The sequence below is a fragment of the Chiloscyllium plagiosum genome, chromosome 30, assembly GCF_004010195.1.
Source record: "Chiloscyllium plagiosum isolate BGI_BamShark_2017 chromosome 30, ASM401019v2, whole genome shotgun sequence".
Classification (NCBI taxonomy): domain Eukaryota; kingdom Metazoa; phylum Chordata; class Chondrichthyes; order Orectolobiformes; family Hemiscylliidae; genus Chiloscyllium; species Chiloscyllium plagiosum.
The window spans coordinates 24,941,865-24,956,917 of NC_057739.1; the positions used below are offsets into that span (position 1 = coordinate 24,941,865).

The following is a 15,053-nucleotide window of genomic DNA, read 5'->3' on the forward strand; positions in this document are numbered from 1 at the left end:
TTCCAACCGAAACTCTATCAACAAACTCATTGAGTTAGACCCCATCTACCAAACCCTGAGAAAGAGAATAGGAAGTGACTTCACCACAGGAAATGGCATCACCAACCCAAAGAAACCCAAACATAAGTAGAAAGCAGGAATTTTCAGCAGTGCTTTGCCTGAGGCCCACTGAAGATGTTACCTAGTAGGGTGACGAAATGTCTAGAAATGAACCTTCAAGCTCAGTGAGCAAACCTACATCCAAAACCTCATCCTGAGCTACAAGTCTTGTCAAATCTTACTTTGGTAGTTTTTCAGATGATCATTTCATGGAATATATTTACTTAATTCAGCACTTATAAATAGATTAGCTACTCTTGTATCAAGTTTGCATATTGAAGGTAAAACAGTTTACGCTGCACCAAGTGCTGCTTTAAGAGCTTGAAACCAGGAGTTTGTGATTGAGGGGAAAGTGCATAGTTATTCTCTCAAGTCTAGATTTTGTTTACATTTAGCAAGTAACTAAAAAAATTACTGTTTAAAAAGTTTCTTCTTAGTCTTATACAGGGACAAACAAGCTCTCAAAGTATTATACAGAGTTAATTATATACCTGGTCTATGCTGGCTTCTGAGTTTTACCAGAGCTGATGTATTATTTTTTTCCCCCCCAGCGTATAAGTGTCTCTTGGGTGCTGGTCTCTGAATGAGGGGAACTGGGAGTTCAGTGAGCAATAGTGTTTGGTAAAAAGAAGGGAAGTATAAATTTTAAAACAATTTAATTAACAAAATAAAGATAATAGGACAGGTGGTGATGTAAAACTGCAACATGTGGGAGTGACTTGAAAAGCATTAAAAGTGGAAAACTCCCCAGGACCTGATCAGGTGTACCCTAGAACTCCATGGGGAGCTAGGGAAGTGATTGCTGGGCCCCTTGCTGAGGGGTTTGTCTCATCGATAGTCACAGATGAGGTGCTGGAAGACAAGAGGTTGGCTAACGTGTGCCACTGTTCAAGAACAAGCCAGGTAAGGACAAGCCAGGAAGTATAGACCAGTAAGCCTGACTTCAGTGGTGGGCAAGTTGTTGAAGGGAATCCTGAGAGACAGGATGTACATGTATTTGGAAAGGCAAGGACTGATTAGGGATAGTCAACATGGCTTTGTGTGTGAGAAATCATGTCTAACAAGCTTGAATGGATATTTTGAAGAAATAATGAAAAGGATTGATGAGGGCAGAGCAGCAGATGTGATCGATATGGACTTCAGTAAGGTGTTCACAAGGTTCCCAATGGAGACCTTGGGGGAGACTGGTTAACAAGGTTAGATCTCATTGAATAAAGGGAGAACTAGCCATTTGGATACAGAACTGGCTCAAAGGTAGAAGATGGTGGTGGAGTGCTGTTTTTTCAGACTGGAGGCCTGTGACCAGTGGAGTGCCACAAGGATCAGTGGTGGATCCACTACATTTCGCCATTTACATAAATGACTTGGATGCAAGCATAAGAGGTACAGTTAGTAAGTTTGCAGATGACACCAAAATTGGAAGTGTAGTGGACAGCAAAGAGGGTTACCTCAGATTACAACAGGATCTTGATCAGATGGACCAATGGGCTGAGAAGTGGCAGATGGAGTTTAATTTAGATAAATGTGAGGTGCTGCATTTTGGGAAAGCAAATCTTAGCTGGACTTATATACTTAATGGTAAGGTCCTCGGGAGTGATGCTGAATAAAGAGTGCAGGTTGATAGGATAATGAAGGTGGCGTTTGGTATGCTTTCCTTTACTGGTCAGAGTATTGAGTACAGGAGTTGAGAGGTCATGTTGTGGCTGTACAGGACATTGTTTAGGGCCACTGTTGGAATACTGCATGCAATTCTGGTCTCCTTCCTATTGGAAGGATGTTGGGAAACTTGAAAGGGTTCAGAAAAGATTTACAAGGATGCTCCCAGGGTTGGAGGATTTGAGCTATAGGGAGAGGCTAAACAGGCTGGGCTGTTTTCCCTGGAGCTTCGGAAGCTGAGGGGTGACATTATAAAGGTTTATAAAATCATGAGGGACATGGATAGGATAAATAGACAAAGCCTCTTCCCTGGAGTCGGGGAGACCAGAACTAGAGAGCATAGGTGTACGGTGAGAAGGGAACAATATTAAGAGAGACCTAAAGGGGCAATGTTTTCACACAGAGGGTGTTACGAGTATGGTATAAGCTGCCCGAGGAAGTGGTGAGGGCTGGTACAATTGCAACATTTAAAAGACATCTGGATGATATATGAATAGGTAGGGTTTGGGGGGGGATGTGGGCCGGTTGCTGGCAGGTGGAACGAGATTGGGTTCAGATATCTGGTCGGCATGGACGGGTTGGACCGAAGTGGTTGTTTCTGTGCTGAACATCTCTATGACTCCTGGATTCTATGGGCAATGTATGGGAAATACATCAGAAGTAACTATCAATGGTTTAAGGAATTTTGATTTTAAGTTCACAAGCTGGCGATCAAACTGTAGGCATTGCATCAGAGGGAGAGGAAAATCACCCAGGTACTTTGTTCCAGAAAGGCATTCTGATATCTTAGGGGAGTATCATTTGATTTGGTCAGTGGTCAGGGGACACAAAGGTGTAACCGTGAGTTAAGCAGGCAAGGGGATCAAGAAGTCACAAGGAGAAGCATTATGCCTTGCAGAGTAAGGTCAGGGGTTAGGCCCTGTTATTTGCAGCTGGGAGCAAGAATTGAGGCTGAGGCTGCATTGCTGTCCTGGTATGAGAGGGTTTGGGATACCTATCAGGGTTGAGAGGAATTTATAGTAGAGTGAGGAGCCAGTTGTTAAGGTCAAAGATGAGAAAAGGGATTTTGCATAGGCTACATCAACAGCTAACCATTAAATGAAGCCAAATCTCAAAAAAGTATTAATCCCTAGATTATTATCTGAGGCATTTGTAAATTGACATAGGGTAAATAAGATTAAAATGATGAATATATGGTTGAAACACTGTTACAGGAAAAAAACAGATTTCAGCTTGTGGGACACCTTCAGCAGCAATAGGAAAAGTGGGAGCTGTACCACTAGGATAGACTTCACCCAAATCTTGCTAGGACCAATATTATAACAAGTAATATAATGAAGGAAATTGTTGTACCACTTCCTAGAACAGTGGTTCTAACATTACACCTGTATATGAACCGAGTAAATTAAAGGACAATACAGCAAGATAGCAATTATGGTATGGACGATGATTGCAAAGAATGTACCAGCAGATTGAGATAGAGTTTAGAAAAATGGTAAAAATAAAATTAAGGACTCTGTATTTGAACATGTGTAGCATTTGCAATTAACATATGAATCATCAAAGATAAATTAATAAATGACCAGATAGCCATTCTACAGGGTAGCTACAAGGAAACCAAATCTGGTAGCGGAGTATCCAAGTGTACATAACATTCAGCAGTATTAGGAAGCTGAGAAAACGTAGTAGGGTAGCTCTATTAATTAAGCATAGCATTAGTGGTGTACAGTAGTAAGAAAAGACCTTCGTTCCTAAAGTTCAAAAACAGAAAACACTGATGGGGAGTTGTTTATTCGACGCTGATCAGAAGTGATATTGTAAACAGCAACAGAAATCAACAAATTAGCAGTGCATGTAACAAGGATAAATCAAATATTTACAGGGTGGAGTTTCAATCTACAGAGACACAGTGAATCCAATTAATGCAAATATTGTGAAGGATAAGTCCTTAGAATATCTGCAAGATGGTTTCCAAGAGCAGTACATTGAGACACTAACAAAGGAATAAGTTGTTTCAAATCTCGTATTATGCAATGATAAAGGGCCCATCGGTACCTTGTTTTAAGAAAGTCTTTAGGAAAGAGGAATGATGACATTTCATATTAATGTTCAAAAATCCAGAAAACAAAGTATTTCAACCATGACTAACAAAATAAATCAACAATGTCATTATATGAGGGAAAATGCATGTAGAGTTTCCAAAAAAAGACAAGCCTGAGGAACTAACAGTACTTCAGAATCCTGCAAAGAATGACAAAGAAAAGGAAAGAAAGGGAGATGGTTCATTACAATGGAGTCAAGAGAATTTCCAATGAGAAATAAGGAAATGACAGAGAAATTAAACAAATGCTTTATGATTGGCATCCCTAAGGAAAATACTAAAAACTTGCTGGAAATAATGGAGAACCAAGGGGCAAATTTAAACGAGGAACGAGATAGCAATTAGTGAAAAGGCAGTACTAGAAAAATTACTGGACACTTCAAATAGATAAATCCCCTGGATCCAATTATCTACATCCCTGGAAGCTGAAAGAGGGATCAGTAGATATAAATGATTCATTGTGAATAGTCTTTCAAAATTCTATAGACTTTGGAACAGTTCCTTCAGATCTGAAGATGGCAACTATAAGTGCACAATTTAAGAAATAAGGGGATAAAACACAGGAAACTACGTTTAGTTTAACATCAGTCATAGGTAAAATGCTGCAATCTGAGTAAAGAATAACAGGACACAAAAATATGGCACAACTGGGCAGTCAACATCAATTTATAAAATGGAAATTGTATGTTATAAATCTGCTGGGAGTTTTTTCCTGAGGATGTAACGAGCAGAATAGGTAAGAGCGAAATAATGAATGGAGGTACATTTAGATTTTCAGAAAACTTTTGATAAAGTCCAATTCAACAGGTTAGTAAACAAAATTAGAGCAAAAGAGATTGGGATCAGGAAGGAGAAGAGTACACTAACATGGATTGAGAACTAATTAATGAACAGAAACCAGTGAGTAGGAATAAATGGGTCATTTTCTTGGTTGGTACACTGTGGCTAGCAGTGTATCCAAGAATCATTGCTTGTATCCCAATTATTCAGAATCTGTCAATTACAAGAATGAGAGGATTAAATGCAATGTTTCTGAGTTTGCAAAAAACAAAATATAGAAGTTAGAGTTGTCAAGTGGGGATTTGGAGAGGCTACGTGCAGCCAAAAATAAGACAAAGTTGATAAATGCTAGATTATTCATGTTGGTAGGAAAACATAAAGCCTATTTCTTAAAATGGTGAGAAACTGACAAGGGTTGAACTTCAAAGAAACTTGAAAGGCCTTACTAACGAGTCAAAAAAAGTTCAAATGAAGACACAGCAAGCAATTAAGGTGGCAAATTGTATGTTATCCTTTAATACGAGGGGATTTCAGTATATGGGTGATGAGATCTTACTTCAATTACACAGAGCCTTGATGAGACGACACTTTTGGATTCCCTAACATGTGAAAGATATACTTGCCAAAAAGAGAGCGTGTGCAAAGACTTACCAATAAAATTCCTGGGATGCAGGAATTGGTAAGAATAAATGTACCTTAATTCTCGGAAATTCAGAAAAATGAGAGGTGATCTCATTCAAATGTAATTCTTACAAGGCTCACCAATTAGATGCAAGAAGGATGTTTCCCTTGACAGAGGTTGATGGGACGGTAGAATGCGGGGTCATAGCCGAGGCATAAACAGTAGACCATTTAGGACAGAGATGAGGAAGAATTTTTTTCCTTAGAAGGTGTGAGCCTTTAGATTCTCTACTTCAGAACACTCTGGAGGATCAGTTATGCATATATTCAAGAATTAATCTGTGGAATTCTTTACCACAGAAGGTTGCTGAGGCTGGGTCATGAAAAATATATTCAAGGCTAAGATATACATATCTTTAATCAGTAACAGAATCAAGAGTAATGTGGACAAAGTAAGAAAATGAATTTGATTATCAGATTAGGCCATGATCACACTGAATGGCAAAGCAGACCCAATGGATTGAATGCCCTACTTCATTTCCTAAGTCTTATGCGATTGATAAACTTCGACATGATGCCCACCACGAAATCCCCTTCTCTGCTCTAAGCATTCTGAAGGCATCATTCCATTCATGATAATCTGGTCTTATTTGCTGTAAGATTAACTAGATAAAGTATTTCCACATCTCCACATGATTAAAATATTAATAATTTAAATTATATTACAATTATGAATTAAAATAATTGAGTTATAGATAGAGTCAGAGTCATAGAGATGTACAGCATGGAAACAGACCCTTCGGTCCAAACCATCCATGCCGACCAGATATCTCAACCCAATCTTAGTCCCACCTGCCAGCTCCCAGCCCATATCCCTCCAAACCCTTCCTATTCATACACCCATCCAAATGCCTCATAAATGTTGCAATTGTACCAGCCTCCATCACTTCCTCTGGCAGCTCATTCCATACATGTACCACCCTTTGCATGAAAAAGTTGCCCCTTAGGTCTCTTTTATATCTTTCCCCTCTCACCCTAAACCTATGCCCTCTAGTTCTGGACTCCCCGACCCCAGGGAAAAGACTTTGTCTATTTACCCTATCCATATCCCTCATAATTTTGTAAATCTCTATAAGGTCACCCCTCAACCTCCGAAGCTCCAAGAAAAACAGCTGCAGCCTGTTCAGCCTCTCCCTATAACTCAAATCCTCCAACCCTGGGAGCATCCTTGTAAATCATTTCTGAACCCTTTCAAGTTTCACAACTTCCTTCCGATAAGGAGACTCGAAATGCATGCAGTATTCCAAAGGTGGCCTGAACAATGTCCTGTACAGCCACAACATGACCTCCCAACTCCTGTACTCAATATTCTGACCAATAAAGGAAAGCATACCAAACACCTTCTTCACTATCCTATCTACCTGCGACTCCACTTTCAAGGAGCTATGAACCTGCACTCCAAGGTCTCTTTGTTCAGCAACACTCCTTACGGCCTTCCCAAACTGTGTTTCATTTTACTTTCTGATTTTAATAAAACTTAACCGATACCAAAGAATCAAAACATATATGATAAAAATGTTGCTATCATATAGGATAAATTAGAAAAATGTCCATTAACTATTACTCAAAATTCATCAGCTCTCATTCGTCATGGTCTCCAAGAAATCTCAAAAGTGAATAAACAAAAGTATAAGAATGATTATTTTATTTCTCATCTGATTTTCTCCCTTAATTGTTTCTTTCCAAATATAGTAAACTACAGTAAAAGTAGTACAGTTCTATATGCAGCCAAAGCTCTCTAGATTACCAGTCATCAGATGAATACAGAAGACATAGAACATTTGACTCATCTTAGCTCATCTTTCTAAAAAGATATGTCAGTTCTCCCCCGTTGAGGTATCAAATTTTTTTTCAATACTTGAATTGTTTCATTTCTATTCCAGTAGTAGAGAATTCCATTGTGTGCATCAATTATTTTTCTGTAATAAACAACTTCTGGAGATATGCATTAAGTTTCCTTTTTACTAGACCCATTCTCAATGTTTAGGAAGTAATTTTCCATTTCTTCACACTATTCACTAATATTTATTTTGCATTCTCAGGCCAATAAAGCAGTTGTAGAATCATAGAATCCCTGCAATGTGCAAACAGGCCATTTGGCCCATCGAGTTCACACCAACATCCGAACAGCAACTCTCTACCCCATCCCCTGTAATCCTATGTTTTCCATGGATAATCCACCTAGCCTGTGCAGCCCTAGACATTATGATCAATTTTGCATGGCCAATCCACCTAACCTGTACAGCTTTGGACTGTAGCTGGAAACCCACACAGACACGGGGAGAATGTGCAAACTCCGCATAGACACTCATCTAAGGCTGGAATCAAATCCTGGTCTCTGGTGCAATGACACAGCAGTGCTAACCACTGAGCTACCTACCGTGTTACCCATTTACAGATAGATGAGGCTGTTCATTCTGGGAGAACACAAGAACACTTACTTAAATTGAGAAAAGCTGCAGGAATCTATGCAAATCATTTTACAGAGCAGCAGAGCTGTTTCAGTCCTCCACGACTGACACTATTTGCTGAACAATGGACAGCATTAGATGATAGATTGAGGCAGATCTCTCACAACAGTTGGATAAATTTAACACATTCACAGAGGTTACTTGGAGATTTAAGAGAGAAAGTGAGGGCTGCAGATGCTGGAGATCAGAGCTGAAAATGTGTTGCTGGAAAAGCGCAGCAGGTCAGGCAGCATCCAAGGAACAGGAGAAGGGCTTATGCCCGAAACGTCGATTCTCCTGTTCCTTGGATGCTGCCTGACCTGCTGCGCTTTTCCAGCAACACATTTTCAGCTACTTGGAGATTTACCCACATTCACGTATGAGGACAGGCTGAATTTCTGATGACGTTTTAATGGTATAAAACATTATCTCGGTTTCTTTCTCCAGATACTGCCTGACGTGCTGAATATTTCCTACATTTTCATTTTTTACCCCAAATATCCAACATTCATATCAATGTGCTTTCAAATGGGTTAAATCTTGAGGTACACAATATGTTATGTCTCTCCATAGAAATGAAAATTTTTATGCACATCAAGGCTTGGTCCAATTATAACATTCAGCACTTAATGATACGATGAATTACAACAAGAGAGTTCAACAGATCTAAAGCAACAGAAAACAACAACTACTTCAAAATGAAAAGATTGCAAGCAGGCAGATATAAGAAAAGGCAGATTCATTTTGAACAGGTATTAATTCATATAAAGCGGTTGTTGCTGGTGGTTAAATACCAGACATTATGTATTTAGCTTCTCATTAGCATTATAATGGAATCATTGTCATGTTGACATTACAAGTGACTTGGGGAATTGATGTTTTACTATACCAGATTCATGGCAAGCCTTTAACAGCAATCACAGAGCAAGAGTCATAGAGATGTACAGCATGGAAACAGACCCTTCGATCCAGCTTGATGCTGACCAGATATACCCAATCTAGCCCCACCTGCCAGCACCCGGCCCATATCCCTCCAAACCCTTCCTATTCATACACCCATCCAAATGCCTTTTAAATGTTGCAATTGTACCAGCCTCCACCACTTCCTCTGGCAACTCATTCCATACACGTGCCACCCTCTGCGTGAAAAAGTTGCCCTTCAGGTCTCTTTTATATCTTTCCCCTCTCACCCTAAACCTATGCCCTCTAGTTCTGGACTCTACAGCCCCAGGGAAAAGACTTTGTCTATTTATCCTATCCATGCCCCGCATGATTTTATAAATATCTATAAGGTCACCCCTCAGCTCCGATGCTCCAGGGAAAACAGCCCCAGCCTATTCAACCTCTCTCTCTATAGCTCAAATCCTCTAATCCTGGCAACCTCCTTGTAAATCATTTCTGAACCCTTTCAAGTTTCACAACATCTTTCCGATAAGGAGACCAGAATTGCACACAATATTCCAACAGTGGCCTAACCAATGTCCTGTAACAGCCACAACATTACCTCCCAACTCCTGTACTCAATACTCTGACCAATAAAGGAAAGCATACCACACACCTTCTTCACAATCCTATCTACCTGCGATTCCACTTTCAAGGAGCAATGAACCTGCACACCAAGGTCTCTTTGTTCAGCAACACTCCCTACGGCCTTACCATTAAGCGTATAAGGAGAAAGTGAGGTCTGCAGATGCTGGAGATCAGAGCTGAAAACGTGTTGCTGGAAAAGCGCAGGTCAGGCAGCATCCAGGGAACAGGAGGATCGACGTTTCGGGCATAAGCCCTTCTCCTGTTCTCTGGATGCTGCCTGACCTGCTGCGCTTTTCCAGCAACGCATTTTCAGCATTAAGTTTATAAGTCCTGCTAAGATTTGCTTTCTCACATTTATCTAAATTAAACCCCACCTGCCACTTCTCAGTACATTGGCTCATCTCATCAGGATCCTGTTGTAATCTGAGGTAACCTTGATTGCTGTCCACGACACTCCAATTTTGGTGTCAACTGCAAACTTACTAACTATACTTCTTATGCTCACATCCAAATCACTTATATAAATGATGAAAAAGTAGGGGACCCAGCACAGATCCTTGTGGCACTCCACTGGTAACAGGGCTCCAGTCTGAAAAACAACCCTCCACCACGACCCTCTTGTCTTCTATCTTTGAACCAATTCTGTACCCAAATGGCTAGTTCTCCCTGTATTCCATGAGATCCAACCTTGCTAACCAGTCTCACATGGGGAGCCTTGTTGAGTGCCTTACTGAAGTGCATACAGATCATATCCACTGCTCTGCCCTCAATCCTCTTTGTTACTTCATCAAAAAATTCAAATCAAGTTGAGAGACATGATTTCCCATGCATAAAGCCATATTGACTATCCCTAATCAGTCCGTGCTTTTCCCAAATACATGTGCATCCTGTCCCTCAGGATACTCTCCAACACCTTGCCCACCACAGATGTTAGACTCACTGGTCCACAGTTCCCTGACTTGTCCTTACCACCCTTTCATATTAAAAACAAGCAGTACAAGTTTAGAATCGAGCACAGAATTTATAAGACCATAAAAAATAGAAAGTGTGGCCATTTGGTATCTTGAGTCCGCTTCACCATCACAGGATCACCACTGGATCATTGCTGATCCGACATTTCTCACATCTAATTTCCTGCCTTTTCTTCATATCACTCAATTCGACCAGTGATCAAGAATCTTAGCCTTAAATTCTGAGGCTACGCTTGCTGCTCCTAGATTCTCCTATGAGGGCTAACATCCTCTCAGAAGTTATCCTGTCAAACCTTTAAGAATCCTCCAGTATATAGAGTCCCCATCCATTTCGTCTTTGCTCATGAGAAGTCCCACCATACCAGGAAATCATCATGGTAAACCTTCTCTGAACAGCCTCAAATCAAACAATTTTAAGCGGATCAAAGCTGCTCTCAGTAGTCCAGATACGGACTCATCAGCATCTTGTCCAGTTGCAATAAGATCTCCCTAGTCTAATACTTAAAACCCCTTGAAATAAGGGACAACGTTCCAATTGCCTTCCTGATAAACTATTACACCTGTGTGGTTTTCTGCGTTCCCTGAACAAGAGCACTAGAGTCCCTTTGTGTTGCACATTTCTACAGATTTCCTCCATTTAAATAATAGTGTTCTCCCTTCTAAAATAAGCAACTTCACACTTTCCGTTATTATACTCCATTTGCCAACATTTTGCCCACTATTAACACCTGTTTGTAAACTATCTGCATCTCCTTCACAACTTGCCTTTCCACCTATTCTTGTGTTATCTGCAAATTTGGCTACACTACATTTACTTCCTTACTCTGTCATTGTAGAACCACTGATTCTGATAGAACTTCACTAGTTACAGGTTGCCAACTTGAAAAAGAACCCCTTATCTCCACTCATGGCTTCCAGCCCAGTAGCTAGTTCTCTATCCACACCAATATACCAACTCTAACACCATGAGTTCTTATCTTATGACTTAACCTTTTGTAAAGTACCTTGTTGAATGCTTTATGGAAGTCCAAATACAACATCTGCTGGTTCCCCCCTCCACTCTGGTTGGAACTTCCACAAAAAACTCTTAACAAATTAATCTAATTTCCTTTCACGAAGCCGTCCTGACTCTGCTAGATTAATGATTTTCCAAAATTCTTATTACTTCCTTAATAATTAATTCCAATATTTCTCCAACAGAATCTTGTATAGCAAATGCCACGGATATTTGAAGAATACATCAAGACTACGTTCTCGTGGCTCAGTAAAGAAAAGTAAACTTGCCTCTTAAAAAGCTGCTCATTCCAAAAAAACAATGTCAGCTGGTTACATTATATTTTTACCTTTAATGCATCAGTTTAACAGAAAAAAAAAACTTTTGCAGCTCTTTCTTGTAAGCAAAAACATGCATTTATATATTGCATTCACAGTTTGGTTGTTTTATCAGAAAATTCGATATGGGTAAACTATCCCAATGTGAAATAAACAGGAGCTCACCTGAAAGGGAGCAGTTTCACCACCTCATTTATAAACAAATCTAAAAGGATATTAAGTCATTAGGAAGGCCTACAGTCTGTGTAAAGAATGCTATGGTGAGACAGTTCCTCAATTTTGATCTAGTGATGGGGGTGGAATGTTACCAAAGTATTTCCAAGTCAAGATGGCATGTGACTGGGAGGAAAGTTTGGCATGATGCCCTTCAGATAGTAGGCAGAGGTTGTGGGTTTGGTTTGAATGATATTGTTGAAAAGGCAACTGTGGAACGAATGTTAAACCCATTACCCAGCTTCAGAAATGCAACCTAAAGAGAGCTGGCAAATTGAGGCACTCATCCCAAGGTCAATATTAAAACCAGAGAAATTTTTAGAAGCTTGGTATTAAAACTGAAAATAGTGGCAAACAATTAAACAACTCACTCCTTAAAAATGGGGAGTACAACACATCAGTGCAAAAGTTAATGCTGAAGTATCTGTAACAATCTTCAGTTAGAACTCTGTTGAGTGGATGATCCATCCCAGCCTCCCAGAATCGCCTTCAGTCATTTCATTTCACTTCACATTAGATCAAGAAACAGCTGAAGACACAGGGTACTGCCATACTGACAAAATTCCAGCAATTGGACTGAAAACCTGAGGTCCAGAAACTAGTGTACCGTAGCACAGTAACAACACTGGAATCAATCCAACTATTTGTAAAACTGCCTAAGTACCTTATCCACACAATAAGCAGGACGCATCTAGACAATTACTGCCCACTACTCCTAATCATCAGTAAAATGATGGGACACGTTGTCAACAGCACTATCAAGAAGCACTTGCTTAGCAATGATCTGCTCCCAAACTCTCACAAATAGTAATTGCTGGAGAAACTCAGCAGTCTGGCAGCCTCATTGAAAAGAAAATAAAGTCAACATTTTGAGTCCAGTGACTCTACTTCAGAACTGAAGAAATCTGTATCCATATGCAGCAAGACCTGGACCGAAAACAGCAAATAATATTGCCACAATGAGCATCTTCACCACAGAGTTTCTTAGCATTCTCATTGCTGAATCTTCATCAACATCCCAGAAACTAAAGTTGGATTCGCATATACATACCGTGGCTACTCAAACAGGTCAGAAACTAGGAACCCTGCAGTAATTAACTTACCTCCTGACTCCCCAAAGCTCGCCTACCATCAAGACACAAATCAGGAGTGTCACAGAATACTCCCCACTTACCTGGATGACTGCAGCTCCAACAACACAAACCTGACACCATCAAGGACAAAGCATCCCGCTTGATTGGCACCACATCCTTAAACATTCACTCCCTCCATCACCGACACTCAGCAGAAGTGTACACGATCTACAAGATGCACTGCAGAAATTCACCAAGGCTTCTTAGGCAGCACCTTCCAAGCCAACCATCGCTGCCATCTAGAATGACAAGGACATCAGATAAATGCCAATATACAGGAACAGCACCACCTGCAAGCTCCTAACCAAGGCACTCATCATCCTGACAATGAAATATGTTCCTAGTCCTTCTTTGGGTGAAAATCCTGGAACTCCATCCTAACAGCGTTCTGGGTGTGCCTAGACCAAATGGACTGCAATGGTTCAAGAAGTAGCTCACCATCACGTTCTGAAGAGAAACGTGTGATGGACAATAAATGATGACCTGTATAGCCCACATTCCTTTAATGAATATAAAATAAACACTCAGGCCTGCTAATCTATCCAGGAGGAGAGTGCAGTCTTTTCCCTAGCAAGCTCAGTTATTGGCCTAGACATTACAAACAGGGTCAGGAATCTTGATCAAATTTTTAAAAATCCATTACCTTTACTTTTAAACATCAGCACTGAAGATTCCTGAATGGAGGCCTCCTTTTACAAACTTACAAGTCCTCAATATCCTGGACAAATCCATCAGAGTAATCTGTATCAGGAATTATGCATGGTCCCAATATGCAACTTTACTCTACACTGCTCTAATGGCCATCTGACCATCAGAATATCTGGATCAATAAAGTTTTTTTTCACATATTAACAGATAATGCTCTTTTGAATCCATGAAGGTATTGACTCGAAGTGCTAACTCAATATAATGCTCTCTTCAGATCCAAACAATATGCCATTTTGTAAACACTGTAAAGCTTGAAAATATTAGTAAAATCCTAGAGGCATAATTTCACCATGAGTGTTAACACATGCAGTAATAATTTAAGATAATATTTTGTACAAATCCATGGTCCTTGTGAATAAGCAGGTTCATTCTCTTAAAAGGGGATCTTAAACTAGTAATGCCCTGCACGATAATGCAACAGTTCACAATTCTTCCAAGGCTTTTCATGTTTTAAAGACCTGTTGTTTTTACCCAGACTTCCTTGCATTAGTAGCTACCCAACAGAATCCTGCATCATGGGCAAGCAGTGTGGTTAGCAGCTTCTGAAAGACAGATGTTAAACCATGGCCATCTATTGAGTCTACTTTTCTGACTTCTCACTTTTCAGAAAAGTCCCAGGAATTTTGGTGATAATTATTCTATAGCTGATATTCAAACTTCATGAACAGCGGCTATATTACTTTTGCAGAATTAAATGATGGCCAAAATAGACATCTACCTGAGCCCAGCAGACCCATTTAATACTATAATATGATTTTTGTTACTAAAGCAAAACTTGGTAAAGTAGTTATGTTTTAAACAATTTCTAAAGGCAAAATAGAATGTCATAAAAAAAAAGGAATACTGAAAGTTTGCCAAATTCTGGCCAGGGACAAACCCACAGAAAACTTGGTCATCCGGAAAAAGCAGCCCTGGCCAACACCCATAGAAAATGAAGGCGAAGTTTTTGCAATTTGGCAAAAAAGATGCACATACTGGTCATTTCGTAAATAGACTCCTAAATGTAGATCTCGAGGGAGAAGAGAGACAGTTTCCTTCTATGCCAAAGGAAGAAACTACTTTGGAGATGACTACTAAGCAAGATGCTGTTGATAACAGATGATCAGATTGAAGAGAAAGGAATTACAGAAATGTCAAAGACAAAGGCGGCCAGGTCTGTCAATCAAACGTTGGCGTGGAGACAGAGCAGAAGAGTTGGACATCGCACACAGCCGTGGTAATAGGGGACTCCATAGTGAGAGGAACTGACCGGGGTTTTTGTGGCAGCAGACGGGGCTTAAGGATGGTGTGTTGCCTTCCTGGTGCCAGGGTTAAAGACATCACAGACAGAGTGCAGGAAATCCTCAAGGATGAAGGTGAAGAGCCAGAGGTGGTGGTACATGTCGGCACAAATGATGTC

At 40.1% G+C, this 15,053-nt stretch overlaps 1 protein-coding gene across 4 annotated transcripts in view; it reads right to left on the minus strand.

Annotated features, from left to right (window-relative positions):
• Positions 1 to 15,053, minus strand: part of LOC122564828 (spermatid perinuclear RNA binding protein) — a 167,565-nt gene that overhangs the window by 90,268 nt on the left and 62,244 nt on the right. The window contains exon 1 of one of the 4 annotated variants that reach the window (XM_043720132.1): positions 12,988 to 13,029. The exons of the other annotated variants lie outside the window; for them this stretch is intronic. The gene's annotated coding sequence lies outside the window, so the exon portion shown is untranslated. Of the gene's footprint in view, positions 1 to 12,987; positions 13,030 to 15,053 lie in introns of those variants that run through there. 4 annotated transcript variants of the gene reach the window in all.